Genomic DNA, 17,201 nt, shown 5'->3' with positions numbered 1-17,201 from the left:
CAGCTAGAAGATCTTCACTGGCAAGTTGCACGGGAGCTTAATTTAATTGTAACCTTCGTGCGCCACAGCTTCCAGGAATTCTCGGAGGGACTCCGTAAGGAGATGTTGAATTATACGCTCGAACGAGAATCCGTGACTCAGAAGCTGTTATGGAGCGGCTGGCCATGTTCTAGGTCCAGACGATCAACCAGCACTGATTTTCCGATAATTCCGAGTTCGATTTAAATCCCGGCGATTGGCACACGATCCCCGCCCAGACGTCTGCGCCCGAAGGCCATTAATTGATGCCGGTTGTCGTCGCCTCCGTTGTCATCATCATCGTCATATTTAAGGCGTACGAGGTACTACACCTGACGTATGGAAAAAAAAAGTTTTACTATCTTCGATCTACGATAAACCGATCGCGCGATGTATATTCATAGTCTATATTTGTCCGACACTCTCGTCGCGTCCTCCAGCAAATAGTTTCACGTTTTTCTTCGCCGCGCAGCGCGCGTCTTTTTCTGGCATTCCCGTCCCCGTCCCAACGATCCGTCCTGACAGCACCAATTACAATTTTAGATGAGAGAGTGAGCCTCGCCAAGACCTTGACGGTCCTGCTGCACCACGCCCCACTAGAGGCCATTCCGCGGGACGACGTGTCATCGTTCATAAACGTTTAACAAGAATGACAGATGTGCTCCTCTGCCTCCTGCCCTCCGGGGATCCTGTCCAGAGCGCGGGCCAGAGCGGTCCGCGACCTCGAAACACTTGCCATATACAAGTTGCCGGGTTATTAATAGAAATCGTCGTCGTCGTCGCGGGACGCGGAATCCGTACGGGTGTCCGTGGAACGAGATCGTGATGGAATTTGGAACGAGCAGGGAGGTCGCCTTTTTGGGTTTTGGGAAAGGTTTGGGTGGTGTATCATGAAGGTTCATTTTTGAGTTTCTAATCTAACGTCAGTCAATCTTTCGAGAACGCCTTAAGTTAGATTACGCCTAGCCATCTTCTTGTCAATTATTAAAATTTGTAGTGCTCCATTGCATTAGAATGCATTGAAACATCACAAACGTCAAAGCGGCCAGGCCTACTGCGTAAAGTTCACCACAGAGAAGATTCGTTCAAGTGGGTAGAGTTTAGGTACGGATTGACGTTTTGGTACTCCGGAACCCTCAGAATTCCGTAAATGATTCAATTCAGGATGGAAAACTAGACCATGTAACAAAATTTGGATTGATACAAGCTATGCTAGGTCAGTTATGACCGTCCAGACTAAGAAATTCAAAATGCATGTTCCTGATCGTAGCAAACCCTTAAGGAATGCCCCAGTGTAATACTGGATCACGCTCCAGTGTACAAACAGAATGAAAAATGCATGTTTCTAGCCATTGAGACCACGAAAGGGGGCCCACCCAGCCCGTATCACCGATTCCGTTCGCTAATTACACTACAAATTGGCATTTATCAGCCAGCCAGACTCGTGCTGGATCCCAACTCTGGTCATTTCTTCTGCACCAGAATTCACACATTTGCCTATAGGAATCAGCTCGCTCTCTCGGTACGCCTGTAATTAGGTGTGAATGATACGTGCTTCTGCTGCACCCTTCTCCGGACCTCAACCTTGCAGAGGTAGTGCAGCAGTGCAGGCGTGCTGCAACCAAGGCAGAAATCCGTTAATTTATAATGGGCTGAATAAATCAGCACTCTTGCTTGCGCTTCATTCAAGTGTTGGCTCGTGCAGCTGAGCCGGGGAGTACCTATGTTTGCTTTCGATAAATACCCCCGTCAGATGGAGCTTGCGCAGAACTACCCGTCTTGCGCCCGCAGCGCAGGTCGTTAGCCAGGATGTAGGAAATTAATCCCGGAATGTTGAAACAACGGTTATGCAAAACAAATTCGTCCAAATTGTTTGCACAATTTTCAACATAAATTACGCGATCCGATCGCCACGATTCTCTGCGAAAGGACCTTAACCTTCGCTCCGATAACTGGTTTCGTTCTGACGTTCTGAGTTGTTCCAACTCTTTCACCTCGTTGTCCAAATATTGACTCCTGAAATCTCCCGAGAAGAAAGACTTCCTGCCAACCAACCAACCTGTCGCTCGCAGCGGTTCAACCTGTTTCGTTGACGGCGGTTATAACTGCTACATACTTGCACACTCCTCCTCGCGTGCTCCGTCCCAAATGCATCCATGGGCAAAGAGAACGCCGAGAGGATAAACAATCCAGCAAACAAGACGAAATAAACAAGTCACCTTCTTGAATAATAAATAAGACAATCCGGGAATCACTCTTGGCGAGCGTTGCACCACTTCAACGAGTCCCAAGAGAGAGATCTCGTCGGGTTGACAGCAACGACGTAGACAGCTGAAGGTGTCATGGAACCTGTTGGCTGCGCAGCAGCGTCAGCGGTTCACCGCAAGACAATGAAATTATTATGCTCCGACGACCGCGCGGTCGTCGGCGTTACTAAATCCCAAACCCGAAGACATCATCATTTAATTCAATTATTGCATAATTATACGTGCGCGGGATGATCGGGAGGCATCCGCTCTCCGGACATTGTTTGCCCCAGGAATGCTACCCCGTGATTAGGTGTAATAAAATAAAGTGGGTGAAGGCTCGTTGTGCACCAAATTGACGGCGGCAGCCGGGTGTCGGAGTCCGGAATCTGGCCAAGGAATGGGGTCAACCTCTGGCAACAAAGTTGCCGCCGCGGCGGTAATGGAAGCACGCAGCCGGCACCGTTGACTAATGGGGCGGGGACGTGATCTGGAGTACTTGCAGGATTGCTGGTTGGAATTTGATGTCAGGCTGAAGTTGATGTCGGTAAACGCTTCAGTTTCTTCAAGGTATGATAAATTTGGGCTCCCTGAACACGCTCCAATCGACAGAAATAAATTATGATGAATTCCCTGTCAATAAATAAAAATGTAAATTTCGGGTATTATTGGTATGGAACCTTGAGCAACCATGCGCACCCACTGTGAGGGTAACAACATTAAAGGGGTTCGCATGGTTGCTTAAGATGATTCCATTTCATTTATACTCGAAATTTACAATTTTATCTATTAGCAGGGAACTCACTAAAGTTCAATTCTGTCGATTGGAACATGTTCAAGATACCCAAATCTATCATACCTTGACGAAACTGATGTGTATACTGAGGTAAACTTTAAAAAAAATCGAGTTTTGCTATAGAAACAATCAGTTGAACTCCAAACAAAAAGCTTTTCAATGTTTTGGTTCTACAAACCTCAAAACACAACAAGCCATATTTAATCGGACCACACCCGAATAAAAACAAGAAACATTGGCAATTAACATCCATTTCCACGCGTGTACATCAGTGCATTAGTAGCGCCTGCAACCTGGTCCATTTTCTCTAACCAAGCTCCGAAATGGACTAAAATAATCCAGCGTGTGCGAGAAGGAAACAACGGTGGCAATTAAAAGCAGACTATCCATTAACCGAAAAAAAAACAGCCAAACTATACTACACGGAGTGGAGTTCGTGGACCACGCGGAAGCCGCGGAGAAGAGACCCGATTTTCTGCGCCCATCCCATGGAGTGGAGTTTCCTGGAGGCGCGAGCGTTGTTCCAGGTCAGCAGCCGGACAACCGCGAAGGAAACGGTTTCGATTTGATTATACTGAACAAACTCGCTGGAAAGGGACTCCCCCCAATGTTGTAATTATACGCATATTTAGACGGAATTCAATCGGGGTCACTCCGCGGGCCTCTGCAACAAGCTCGGTCTATGCAGATTGAATCTGCGCAGGGCAACAACAACAACCGCGACGACGTCCTGCAGCAGTAACGGAGTGCGGTTAATCTTGTATCACAATTGAAACAAGACTGGCAATTAAAAACATTTCTCCCACGTGTCTTCCCGGTGCAGCTATGACAAATTCGACTACCGGTTTTTAAAATTGCTCCAGCTCCAGATTAATCACGGCTGGGGCGCCTCCAGCGCTGATGAATACTACTTTGTTGTAAGCTGCAAGAATGCCATTCAAGACGTCGCGTTGCACGTTCTTTCAACGAGGTAATTTTCATCTCAATGTAGTTCAGCAATCTCAGATAGAGAGAGACACACACAGAGTGAAATGAATCTGGGCGAGCTCGGGCGAACATGTTGTAATTAATTCCGTGGGCATCCGAGCTGGAAATGTCAGAATGGAACAATGTAGTCCTCCACCCTCCCTCGGGACGACAAGGTTAACAAAGTCTCCCCGGGGTTGTTCGGGAGTCGCTGCTACCGCGCAAGTCCTACTTCCCTAGATGTTCACCACCGCGCAGCGAGAAAGTTCAAACAACTCTCTTTCTCCACAACAGCAGTACCTAAATATAGAACCCCCGAAGAGGTCGTCGCGCTGATGTTCAAGCCACAGGCGAAACAATCAATTTTAGCATAATCGTGTCATATTTTCCTCCATCGATGTCTCGGATCCCTACGGGGGGGAACCCCGCAGCAGCATCATCATCAACGAGATCTCCGGCGCACACAGTCGTCGGAGTCGTGTGATCAGTCGACATTTTCGGGCGCGCTTTGTCGCCGTAAATAATGCCCCCCCTCTCATCGATGTCATTCCGCGATATGATTAGCATCGCGATTAAGATCCTCATCCGCTGCGCGGCGAAACGTGAGCGGCCAATTTGGAGATGATTGGTCTTGATTGTCTGAACTTTGCTGTTTCCACTACCATCTGCTGCTGCTGCTGCAGCAGCTTAAAACAGGTGGTGAACCTTTGGGAAACAATGTGCTCCATGTGGGAACGTAGTTCTCGATACAACGAGACTGCACCCCCGACAGTAGCGACAATTACCGACCAGAACGAAATTGATTCCGGGCTACGCAACGAGCTGCAATTTACGCAGACACCGGCGGAGATTTACGGGCGCTGATTACACTCTCGCAACGAGTTGCTGGACCCCAGCAGGAAGTCCACTAATTAAATTATCAACGAAATTAATCACGGCAACGCGGGTAGTCCCAGCTACCACTCTAGCGCGACAACATCATAATCAAAACTGGACCGCGCACAACGTTCTAGGTGCAACGGTTCCCAAGATCATCGCTACCCCCAACTCCGCGCGCTGCGCCGTTGCTTCGTTTGCAACTGATTTATTTTAATCTAGTTTGTAATACCCGGTTACATGACAGATTTATTATGATACATCGAGCCACCAACCCTCGAGAACCCTCAGGATCCCACCGTAATTGTACGATTGTTGATACGGCAATTTATCTCTTCCGAAAGCGCGGCGCGCTGGTAATCCAGAACACTCACACCGGAGTCTGTGCAATCACCTGGCAAACGCTAGTTCACGGCACAGCCCCTGCCTGCAGGTTGCTAGAGCGATACGACGCGTAAATCTCAACGGATTTGCACTGGCACTAATCCGGCCAGGATAGCAGCACACACTGACTGTATTGCTAGGGCAGATTGAACGTAACGTTGCGTAAATGTTCTGTGCGATGGCCTCCCGATGGGAGGATCCGGGCGATAAAATGTGGAGCAGAGCGATCCAACTAGCAGGGTTGTTGAAGCTTGGTGATACTTGATATCTATTTTTTAAACAAAAAGTGAATCGAGATATTCTAGATATTCAACACTTTTCGAATGATTTTTTTTGTCTTGATCGCTATGAATCCGATCACTGAATTCCAAGTACACGGAGAAAATTAATTCCCAAAATCGTGAACAAGCGTTCATGAACCACGAACAAAGTGTTCAAATCTATATATATATATACAGCAATTCCACACGAAAACAGCATGATTCGAAAAAAAAGTTATCCGATCGGGCTCAAAATTTTTCTGGGGGATCCTTGGCCGAAATAATAAGACCCGTATTTTTTTGTTTGGCCATTAGGGTGACCTACGCCGTGTTAGGGTGGTTCAAAAAATGGCAATTTTCATCGATTTTCGCAAAAACCACTTTTTTCAAAAAATCATATCTCCGCGCCATTTCATCCGATTTTAGCTGTCCTAGACGCAAAAGAAAGTTGATTAGTTTGGCTATTTGGGAAAAATAGTAAGAAGTTTCGAAAATCTAGCTTAACATTTGAAAAGGTCATATGAAAACTTAAAATGCTGTTTTGAAGGTCTCGGGACAAAAGAGCCTATGTCTGAAAATATTTTTATCGGATTCCTCGGAAAATTTCACATAACATATCAAAAAATGGTGAAGTTATGTTTTCGATACTCTGAGATACGATTTTTTGAAAATAAAAACTGTGTTTTTCGACGCGCCACGCGCAAAAATTAGAAAATGACGAAAACGGGAAAAAATCGACTTTTTTCACTAAAACTGCGATAAATTTAAAATTTCAGCGATGACCTAAACATGTTAGGGTACTAAAATTTTCGTAATTAAAAGACGCAACTTTTGGTACCATAACATCTATAGGTCATCGCTGAAATTTTAAAGTTATCGCAGTTTTAGTGAAAAAAGTCGATTTTTCCCCGTTTTCGTCATTTTCCAATTTTTGCGCGTGGCGCGTCGAAAAACACAGTTTTTATTTTCAAAAAATCGTATCTCAGAGTATCGAAAACATAACTTCACCATTTTTTGATATGTTATGTGAAATTTTCCGAGGAATCCGATAAAAATATTTTCAGACATAGGCTCTTTGGTCCCGAGACCTTCAAAACAGCATTTTAAGTTTTCATATGACCTTTTCAAATGTTAAGCTAGATTTTCGAAACTTCTTACTATTTTTCCCAAATAGCCAAACTAATCACCTTTCTTTTGCGTGTAGGACAGCTAAAATCGGATGAAATGGCGCGGAGATATGATTTTTTGAAAAAAGTGGTTTTTGCGAAAATCGACGAAAATTGCCATTTTTCGGACCACCCTAACACGGCGTAGGTCACCCTAATGGCCAAACAAAAAAATACGGGTCTAATTATTTCGGCCAAGGATCCCCCAGAAAAATTTTGAGCCCGATCGGATAACTTTTTTTTCGAATCATGCTGTTTTTGTGGGGAATTGCTGTATATATATACATATATATCTACATATATAAAAAATTTCGACGGTTTTGTTCGAACGCGAATCAGTTCAATACGGAGCATCGGATCGAGGAGCTCTTTGTTGCGTTGGGTTCGTATAAGCCCAAGGAAGGTTTATATGCTAAAAAATGGCCACTTTGGCCACTCTGGGACCGATTCCGGAGCATCTGCAGATTGTTTGGGAAATTTACTTAAATTCAAATTTTGATCACAGTTGGCTGAATAAGCAAACAAGCATACGTCAAAAAAAGAAAAAAGGCAGAACGAAGTTTGTTGGGTAAGGTTTGTTTCATCATATGTTTTCAAAAATGTACCATGGAATTTGACAACTTTATTTGTGGTTCAATTTTTCATGAACGCTTGTTCACAATTTTTGGAACTCATTTTTCTCCGTGAATAATCTTGGAATCTTGCTTTCCGAATTGAATCTTACATTGTCTTCAGATTGAATCTTGTTTATATGTAGAATCAGACTCGTATGGATCATATCCTATATAGAATCTCTTATACTTTCAACTCAGAATGCAATACTTGTCTTTCTCCAACCAATAACCGTGATCGCCGCGGGAAATGTATATCATACCAAACCGGATCCGGCGCGCAGTCAGTGCAATGGTGCAGAAAATCCTTCTCGCAGCTGCTGCGGCTGTTAACCGATACGAGAACATTTTAATTAATCCTTTATTTATGTGCTGCTCCCCCTGTCGCACAAGTTCCGACCGGGGATGTTCAACCAGGTGGTCAGCAAATTGCTCGTACGAGAACACGCCCCTCGCGCGGTATGTTGTGACCACCGGATCAGTCCTCTCGCTCTGTGGAGCCGGACAACACGCGTCGATATGCAATAAATTTATTTATCATTGTGCCCTCCCCCCTACGATTAGTCCCAGGGATCCCGTCGATCGGTATACAGTGGTCATTACCCACGTACTAAAGGGATACCTCAATTGCGTAATTTTAGCGAAGAATTGCACAATCGCTCCAATCACCGGCAATTTGCAAGGAATGGTACAAAGGAGAGGAATATAAATAGGTGTTGATTTTCCGCGAGCTCCCGGAAAAGAGGCCATAACCTGGCAAAGAACTTTTGTTTACGACCCCAGCTGGGGCGCAATTCCAATAAATCTGTCCGCGTGGATCCACCACTCTGAATGGTTCCAGCCGATTGAGATAAATGAACGGCGGAAGAATGGACACATCAAAATAATGGACGCTCATACATCTCTCCAACGGGCGGGAAAATATGCCTTTGTCGGGGATTGAGTAATGCAATCATGCCCGGAGCGAGCTTTATGAACCAATTAAGGTCAATAGCAGCGCACCGGAATACAATGTTCGCGCGGGCACCTGCCCGACTCTATCGTGTTTCACGAATTTCCAAGCGGATTCTCGTCTGACCAAAATCCGGCAAACAACACAAGAGACCCTTCAAGAGTGCTCACCTAGCGCCGCTTCAACCTTACACTAAATTCTTACTTAAAACCCATTACTCACGATTGATTTATGGACTCGTCGAGAATAAATCACGTCCCGGAACGACGAAGTCGACGAGAACGACCCTCACAGCTATAGCTTCTTCGCGCAACAGAACTCAACTTTCTTGAGCGATGATAAGGCAATTTTGATTGCCGGTGCACCGAAAACCGCGCGCCGGATACCTTCCGGGTCTTCGAAAATCGATCGCGCGCTCGCGCGCACTCACTCCCGGGAGATTTATGGCAAACTTCACGCGCGCGACCCCGTGCTCGAAAGGGCTAACGAAGTGATTTACAACCTGTTAATTCTAGCACTTTATCGCGGACCAGCCCCGGAAGGGGTTGATCCCTTCCCGAGTAGAGTGTAGTAAGAGTGTACTAACGTAACCTTTTTTTTTTTGTTTACAGATTAATCGCACAGATTAGTTCCTGCACGAACAAAATAAACAAATAGCAAACAGGTGAGTGGTGTCGAATTAACAGCGTTTGTCAACCGGAATGTCGTCACGCTCTTTGAGATTCTAGATCAACGAACGATCTTGGTACGCTAGAAAGTCTTGGTCCGGAACACAATTTTGTGCGAGGAAAGAAGCAAATTGATCTTTAGACTGGTTAGGAATACCCTGTTAGAGGCCTCTTGGAATACCAAAGACTCTCGATCTTCGACTATGGTATAGATCCAAATTGATGTTTATTCCACGTTATCTACTATGAATCCGGATAAGGATTATTCACTGTTTAAAATGCTTCCTAGGGTTCGTAAGATCCAAGGCCCAACAAAGGACATAACGAATTCAATACGAAATACTGTTAGATCCTGTTTTTTTTCATATATAGTATTTTAATCTTATCAAATGTCAAGAGAAATAACAATTTATTTTAAACATACAATTGATCCCGATCCAATCAAACGTGAATGCTATACAAAGTACATTGGATTACTACCAATTTAGGACTTAGTATATGATAAAAGTCTTGCAAATTTGCTACATGGATCCAATTTGGAGTCCGACTTCTAGTCTAGACAAGAAAATCGCCTTACTAGGTATAAACCATTACCAATGAACATGTTACGACTTCCAAAACTACCCACTTGATCCGATCGCCCAAGTCATTACCCCATCTCGTTAATCCATGAAATGGTAGCGTTTCCCATCAACGAGTTCCGATGCCAACTGCAAACCCCGATAACTACCGCGATGCAATTTTCAGGCAGTGCACGTTACTTCAAATCAACCGCGAACATATCAGCCCACAAACCACTTAATCATTATCCAACTCACGGCCCGTACGAAACCATTGACCTGCCAATGGTATCAGACCGCGGCTCCCACACAAATTTCGATGTTTACCTTCCGCCGAATCAATTGGCAAATTAAGATCCGTATCACCGGACTCGGAAGGGCTCTCCCTCTAATTTTACGATTATTACCACTTAATCATTACGGCACTCGCTGGCGTCCCCGGAGTTCGTTGTTTCGAAAATCTGTGGATCACTTGCTTCTTTCACTTCCCAGATCGACACCGTTCGATAACTGGTGGAACCTCTCGGGAACGCATCCACCTATGTCGGAGGCACCTGGAGACAGTCCGCACAACTTGTAAGCGGAGAGGGCAGACATGGTCGCCGGGTTATCAGATGCAGGTTATTGTTAGTACCCCGCCAGTATTATTTACAATACTTTTCAGCGCCGTGTTTGTTGCTTCGGGAATAATAAGGCACACCGCGCGTGGAGTAGTCTCTTCCCGAAAACAATAATGGCATTAATAATAGTTGTAACAAACGGCACAGCTATAGGGGGTCGGGTCAATCGGCAGAAAACCGAACGGCAGAATGCCGAATGGCAGAATGCCAAATGGCAGAAATTTCAATCGGCAGAAAAATAAATGGCCGAATGATAAATGGCAGAAAAGGTCAAATGGCAGAATATAATATGGCAGAAAAGGTCAATCGGCAGAAAGGGTCAATGAGCAGAAAATTAAGAAGCCGAAAAATCCAAAGGCAGAAAAATCAAAAGGCAGAAAAATTAAAAAGCAGAAAAGTTAAATGGCAGAACGTTAATAAGCAGAAAAATTAATTGGCAGAAAATTAATTAGCAGAAAATTAAATGGCAGAAAGTTGATCTGCAGAAAAAATAAATAGCAGAAAATTAAATGGCAGAAAATTAAACGGCAGAATAGTTAGTTGGCAGAATAGTTAAATGGCAGAATAGTCAAATGGCAGAACAGCCAAATGGCAGAATAATCAAATGGCGGAATAATTAATTAGCAGAAGAGTTGAATGGCAGAATAGTTAAATGGCAGAATGTCAAATGGCAGAATAAATAATTCACAGGAGAGTTGAATGGCAGAATAGTCCAATGGCAGAACAGTCAAATGGCAGAATAGTCAAACGGCAGAATAGTCCAATGGCAGAACAGTCAAATGGCAGAATAGTCAAACGGCAGAATTCACTTGATTTAATATTAATAGTACGTTCATGTGAAGTGCCGGTACGGCACTGAGTGCCGCACTCGTCGGTGCCAGTTTTAATTCAATCGAACGTCATTTGTCAGTGTGCGTGAAACTCGCATGAAACTGAAAAAAATATCGAGTGCGGCACTAGAGTTTCAGTTCCAAGATGGCAGCGAAACTCGTGCGGAACTAGCGCGAGTTTTTTTCAAAGAAACACTTTGCTTATATTGTAACTTCAGTGTTTATTCAACATAAACAGTTTATCAAACAGTTCATGCAATAAAAGTAATAATTTTTAATAAATTGTACTGTTTAACATTTAGAGTCTTTTGAACAGGTCCTTTAAACATATGAAACACAATAGCTTATAGGACCTTTTTTTTTAAAAAAAAAAACTATGAACCGATGGAGGTTATGTTACACATGACCAGTCTGCCCAAGAACTATGCAAGAAGCATGTTGAAATGGTGGCAAATTTTCGATTCGGACAGTGCATGTGTTTAAATGGGGAGAAAGACCGCAATGTAGTACCGCCCCTTTCAAATGTTGCTCCAGCCAGCCCAGTCACGAAATATTTCAGCAGAGCTGGTTCTGCTAAAACCCTGCTAGAACGGTGGAGCATTTCTGCTAGAATGCTGTAAGAATTTCCAGCTTTGTTAGAACTGTGCTAGATCGTCGTAACTGGGAGATTTCTACCACTTGAGGCAGTGTATGCACTTGGTAAGAAACCAGTCAAGGAAAATTTCAAATGGGCAACAACAGCAGCGAAAGCAAGCCAGAGATGGTGTAGAAAACCCCCCAAAAAATCGCTTCGTTGTTCTGCTGTTCGTAAAAATGTTTTTTGACTCCTTTCCCTTTCGAGCTGCGTACTGGCCCTGTGTCCTAAATAGTTCCTTAGTAACTTTTTAAAATGGCGTAACCATTAATGTAAACAAACAGTCTATCCCACTTGCTCTGGTGACAGTTATGGTTGTGTAAGAGTGAGATAGAGTTATCTACGTGCGCATGTATTGCGTGTTTGAACACGAAGGGTTTTTAGGTTAAAATTTGTACCCGCCAGCAAAAACAAAGTGTGTGTGAGATCGGGCTTAGATAGCTTAGATTTTGATTATACTATTTTCGAGTAGATCAATCGCCTGTAAAAACCAGCTGTTTACCACGTGCACCACCACAGCTGATTTTGACAGACGAATCATTCTACTCGATTTGCCTAAGTATGCGTGTCAATTTTGTTACGAACTAAAACACTCTCGCGCGTGAGAGAAACCGTGGAGATCTCTATAGAGCTTTCTAAGCCCGATCTCACACACACTAGCGGCACTCAGTGCCGAACTAGCCATCAAACGAACGTACCATTTGTTTTTGCTGGCGGGTACAAATTTCGTGTTCAAACACGCAATACATGCGCACGTAGATAACTATATCTCACTCTTACACAACCATAACTGTCACCAGAGCAAGTGGGATAGACTGTTTGTTTACATTAATGGTTACGCCATTTTAAAAAGTTACTAAGGAACTATTTAGGACACAGGGACAGTACGCAGCTCGAAAGGGAAAGGAGTCAAAAAACATTTTTACGAACAGCAGAACAACGAAGCGATTTTTTGGGGGGTTTTCTACACCATCTCTGGCTTGCTTTCGCTGCTGTTGTTGCCCATTTGAAATTTTCCTTGACTGGTTTCTTACCAAGTGCATACACTGCTTCAAGTGGTTGAAATCTCCCAGTTACGACGATCTAGCACAGTTCTAACAAAGCTGGAAATTCTTACAGCATTCTAGCAGAAATGCTCCACCGTTCTAGCAGGGTTTTAGCAGAACCAGCTCTGCTGAAATATTTCGTGACTGGGCTGGCTGGAGCAACATTTGAAAGGGGCGGTACTACATTGCGGTCTTTCTCCCCATTTAAACACATGCACTGTCCGAATCGAAAATTTGCCACCATTTCAACATGCTTCTTGCATAGTTTTTGGGCAGACTGGTCATGTGTAACATAACCTCCATCGGTTCATAGTTTTTTTTTTTTTTTAAAATGGTCCTATAAGCTATTGTGTTTCATATGTTTAAAGGACCTATTCAAAAGACTCTAAATGTTAAACAGTACAATTTATTAAAAATTATTACTTTTATTGCATGAACTGTTTGATAAACTGTTTATGTTGAATAAACACTGAAGTTACAATATAAGCAAAGTGTTTCTTTGGAAAAACTCGCGCTAGTTCCGCACGAGTTTCGCTGCCATCTTGGAACTGAAACTCTAGTGCCGCACTCGATATTTTTTCAGTTTAATGCGAGTTCCACGCACACTGACAAATGACGTTCGATCTTGCGTTCGATTGAATTAAAACTGGCACCGACGAGTGCGGCACTCAGTGCCGCACCGGCCCTTCAAATGAACGTACTATTAATATTAAATCAAGTGAATTCTGCCATTTGACTATTCTGCCATTTGACTGTTCTGCCATTGGACTATTCTGCCGTTTGACTATTCTGCCATTTGACTGTTCTGCCATTGGACTATTCTGCCATTCAACTCTCCTGTGAATTATTTATTCTGCCATTTGACATTCTGCCATTTAACTATTCTGCCATTCAACTCTTCTGCTAATTAATTATTCCGCCATTTGATTATTCTGCCATTTGGCTGTTCTGCCATTTGACTATTCTGCCATTTAACTATTCTGCCAACTAACTATTCTGCCGTTTAATTTTCTGCCATTTAGTTTTCTGCTATTTATTTTTTCTGCAGATCAACTTTCTGCCATTTAATTTTCTGCTAATTAATTTTCTGCCAATTAATTTTTCTGCTTATTAACGTTCTGCCATTTAACTTTTCTGCTTTTTAATTTTTCTGCCTTTTGATTTTTCTGCCTTTGGATTTTTCGGCTCTTTGACTTATTCTGCCAATAAATTTTCTGCCTTTTAATTTTCTGCTGATTGACCTTTTCCGCCATTTAATATTCTGCCATTTGACCTATTCTGCTATTTGTCCTTTCTGCCATGTGATTTTCTGCCATTTGTCATTCTGCCATTCGGCATTCTGCCGATCGGTTTTCTGCCGATTGACCCGACCCCCAGCTATAGGCCATTAGGGATCGCGGAGATCGCGCGCGCGCACACACACGCTCCATGAAAAGTTATGTTTGCCATATATTATTACTGTTTATTACGATTATTGCCGCACAGCTGATCGCGAAGCGTGGATTAAACGTTTCCGTTGTCCTGCTCGTCGTCCAGTTATGCGCGATCGAAGATATGCGTATTCGCAGAACTCGGCTTTTCCGCTCGGAGAACGACGCAGTGACAGAAGAAGTTCTTCGTAATTAGGTTCTAATTAATGAGGCACGTCCAAGTTCCCACAACTCTTGGCTGCAATTAGCTCTCGAAGTACGCACCGGATGACGGATGGTCTTGACACCTCCGGTGCAGAACTTCTTGACACAGAGTGAAAGAAAAAGTGCGGCGGCTTTCGCCAGGGCTCAATGTAATCGATTGACTCTGGAAGCAGTTCACCGCGGGGTAATTGCACTAATGATCCCGCAGGGCGCGACATCTCGTGGACGGAAATGTGGTGACTCGCCACGCGATTAGAGATGATTGGTTCAGCAGAACTACATTGCTGGCGTGGTCGTGGGTTTCAGGGAATCCCTGAACTAGGTGATTGCAGGTTGGTAAGAAGGTCCTAGTATACAAAGGAATCTTTGAAGATTGTGTAATAATTCGGAACTAAACTGACAGTGACTTTGGACTTCATTAAGTATTCGTATCGAACGAATCATCAACAACAGACAGACTACCCTAACAATATCAATTGGGAGCCACTTAACCTATGCCTACAAAGGTTTCTTTGTAGATTGTGTAATACTTCGGATCTAAACAGTGACTTTGGCCTTCATAAAAATTCGTATCAAATTAATTTTCAACAATAGACAGACTACCCTAACGATATCAATTAAAAGCCACTTAACCCTAGCCTAACGACCAACTAGTGGCAGCATTCCAAGACGTCAACGACGTCGTCGCGGAAAAAGTCCAAGCCCCGATTCATCTGTCATCGATATTTAATAATTTCTGCACTGAAATAAACACGCAAAAACATGGCAGGCAAAACGATTGCCGTTTCCACCTGAAACGGAAAGAATGGATCGCGGCTATCTCCAAGCCCGGGGTTGGCGGCGTTCCGCGGAAGGGAACCCTCAGATCGGTGTCTTCGATTAAGCTGTTCCTCACGCTCTCACGTCGTCGTCGACGACGGTCTAGGAAGGTGGATTTAATATTATTCATCGAAGCAAATACATCCTTTCTCCGACCTTTTCGCTGCTTGACGGTGGAGGAGTTCTGAAGAAAGTACCTCCCCGCGCCGTTCGGCACGACCCACAGGGTTCGAGATTAGAACACGGGCCGAACACCACGTAACACGTGAATGGGTTACATCGTACGGAAAACGGCAACCCTCGGCCCGAGGAGAGGAGATTAGAAATGTGGAGGTCGCTTGTTTGGCAAGATTCAAGCAGCGCGTGCGGCACAGAATCCGCGTCGTGCCGCCGCAGGCAGGAAGGCATAAGTTACACTCAGATAAGAGGGTACCGGAAGTGTTCGTACCAACAGTGATGGCTCTATTCGCCGTGCGGGTCAAAGTTGATCCATTACGCTGCAGCGTACACCATGAGAAAGCAGGCTGTGTTTGCTCCTCCGCCCCCTGTTGACTTTGTTCGCCCAGGGAGGAACACAATGAATGGGAACCCTGTGTGGTGGCCCAGTGGCCTAAAAGAACGGAACCTGTTCATCGGATCATCCGGAGTGAAAAAAAAATCTCGCTGCCACTGTGAGAAACGAAAGTTGAAGATTTGCATACAATATCCGACGGCGACGACGACGAGTTCATCGACTTCCGACCTGACGCGATCATAATTTCCCATAGAAGAACGCTGCACGTCGCGCTATCTCTCTAACGCGCCAAGAACTCCCGCTGCGGTGTATCGTTTTCTCTTTCACTGCCCGGCGGCGGTGGCGGCTCAGATCGATCGCCGTTACGCTTGATCGCGCGCGGGAAAACCTCCACCGAAGGTCGTGGCAAATGAGCTGAATTCAATCATAATTTCGATCGGAATCCAAACTAGCCATCCGAGACCACAGACCGCGCGCGCAACTTCGAAGTTCTTGGAGCGAAATTTCTCAACAGTGCACACACATCTTCAACGCTCTCCCCCCCCTAGCGTTGAGATAAAATTAATCGATTCTTGGAGGCTCATTTACGGTTCTACAGCTCACTGCACGCCCGCCACAGTAGCAACTAGTGGAACTAATGAGGTTCTCCCCCGGTGTCGGTGGAGGTTCCCTCTCATAACTTGGGATAATTTAGCGCCGCCGCGATCGAATTCCCGTCCAATTGACGAAAAAGGCCAACTTACAGTTATCTCCGTGGTTCGATCCCGCGAGGGGTTAGGGCGAGGTTAGGGTGCTAAAACTTGCAATTTGTTAGTCAAACGAGGTGCCCGAGGCGTTTGCCGCAGCTCGGCAGATTCTAATGAGGTGAAGAAAGACACGATCCCAGAACAAAACGGTTGCACATCCGAGGGCGTCCGGATAGCCTCGTTCTCGCGCCTCTTGAAGCGCGCGCACACGGAGAAAATTATGAATAATTCATAACCCGCGGGAACCTCAACGCCCGAGGTTCCCGCTGGCCCGCTTCCGACATCTACATATTAGATTTTGTTACTTTTTCGTGCCGGGCCAGCCAGCTCGACGCGCGACTCCTCATGTGGGTGTTGTCACCGATCCCAAATGGGAGTAATTTCTTCATTAACAATGCCACGTTTTCGACATTTCGGAACTTGGTCAGGAGAGGGAGGTTCCCTCGGAGTGTAGCGGATTATTTAATTTGCTGGGAAGTGGCTTCGGTGGGAACCTTTTTTTTCGCCATCATGACCTGGAAACCCTCTTCAGGGTACCGCCCCCGGTAACCTCCAGGTGTTCAAGGTCGCCCTAACCACAGAAACCGTAATCGATCTAAGTGAGGAACCGTGTTGCCGTGCACACACACAATTTGAAATTGTAATTGAAAACAAGCTCCAAGTGACCGCGCTTCGCGCGGCCAGCTACCGTTAGATCGATAAGCACACCCGATTACACCCTTCGATCGGGATATTCTAATGGGTCGCTTCCGCGAACCTCGGCGGAACGCGAGTGGGTCGTAAATTACATAATCGCTGTGTAATTTATCTGGTGCTGCTGCGAAGCTGGCTGGACATTGCCGGATTCCCGAGATT

At 44.9% G+C, this 17,201-nt stretch overlaps 2 protein-coding genes across 4 annotated transcripts in view; one reads left to right on the top strand and one right to left on the bottom strand.

The window, feature by feature from the left end:
• LOC120431584 (autophagy-related protein 16) overlaps positions 1-17,201 on the bottom strand; it is a 128,012-nt gene that overhangs the window by 41,306 nt on the left and 69,505 nt on the right. The gene's annotated exons all lie outside the window — the stretch shown is intronic.
• The window catches only part of LOC120431567 (uncharacterized), a 137,830-nt gene that overhangs the window by 65,429 nt on the left and 55,200 nt on the right, over positions 1-17,201 (top strand). For both annotated transcript variants that reach the window (XM_039596678.2, XM_039596684.2), the window contains exon 3: positions 8,887-8,939. The gene's annotated coding sequence lies outside the window, so the exon portion shown is untranslated. The remainder of the gene's footprint in view (positions 1-8,886; positions 8,940-17,201) is intronic.

This window comes from Culex pipiens, chromosome 1 (assembly GCF_016801865.2).
Source record: "Culex pipiens pallens isolate TS chromosome 1, TS_CPP_V2, whole genome shotgun sequence".
In the NCBI taxonomy this organism is placed as follows: domain Eukaryota; kingdom Metazoa; phylum Arthropoda; class Insecta; order Diptera; family Culicidae; genus Culex; species Culex pipiens.
The sequence above is the reverse complement of the archived record's forward strand: the minus strand, read 5'-3'. Positions and strand labels throughout refer to the sequence as shown.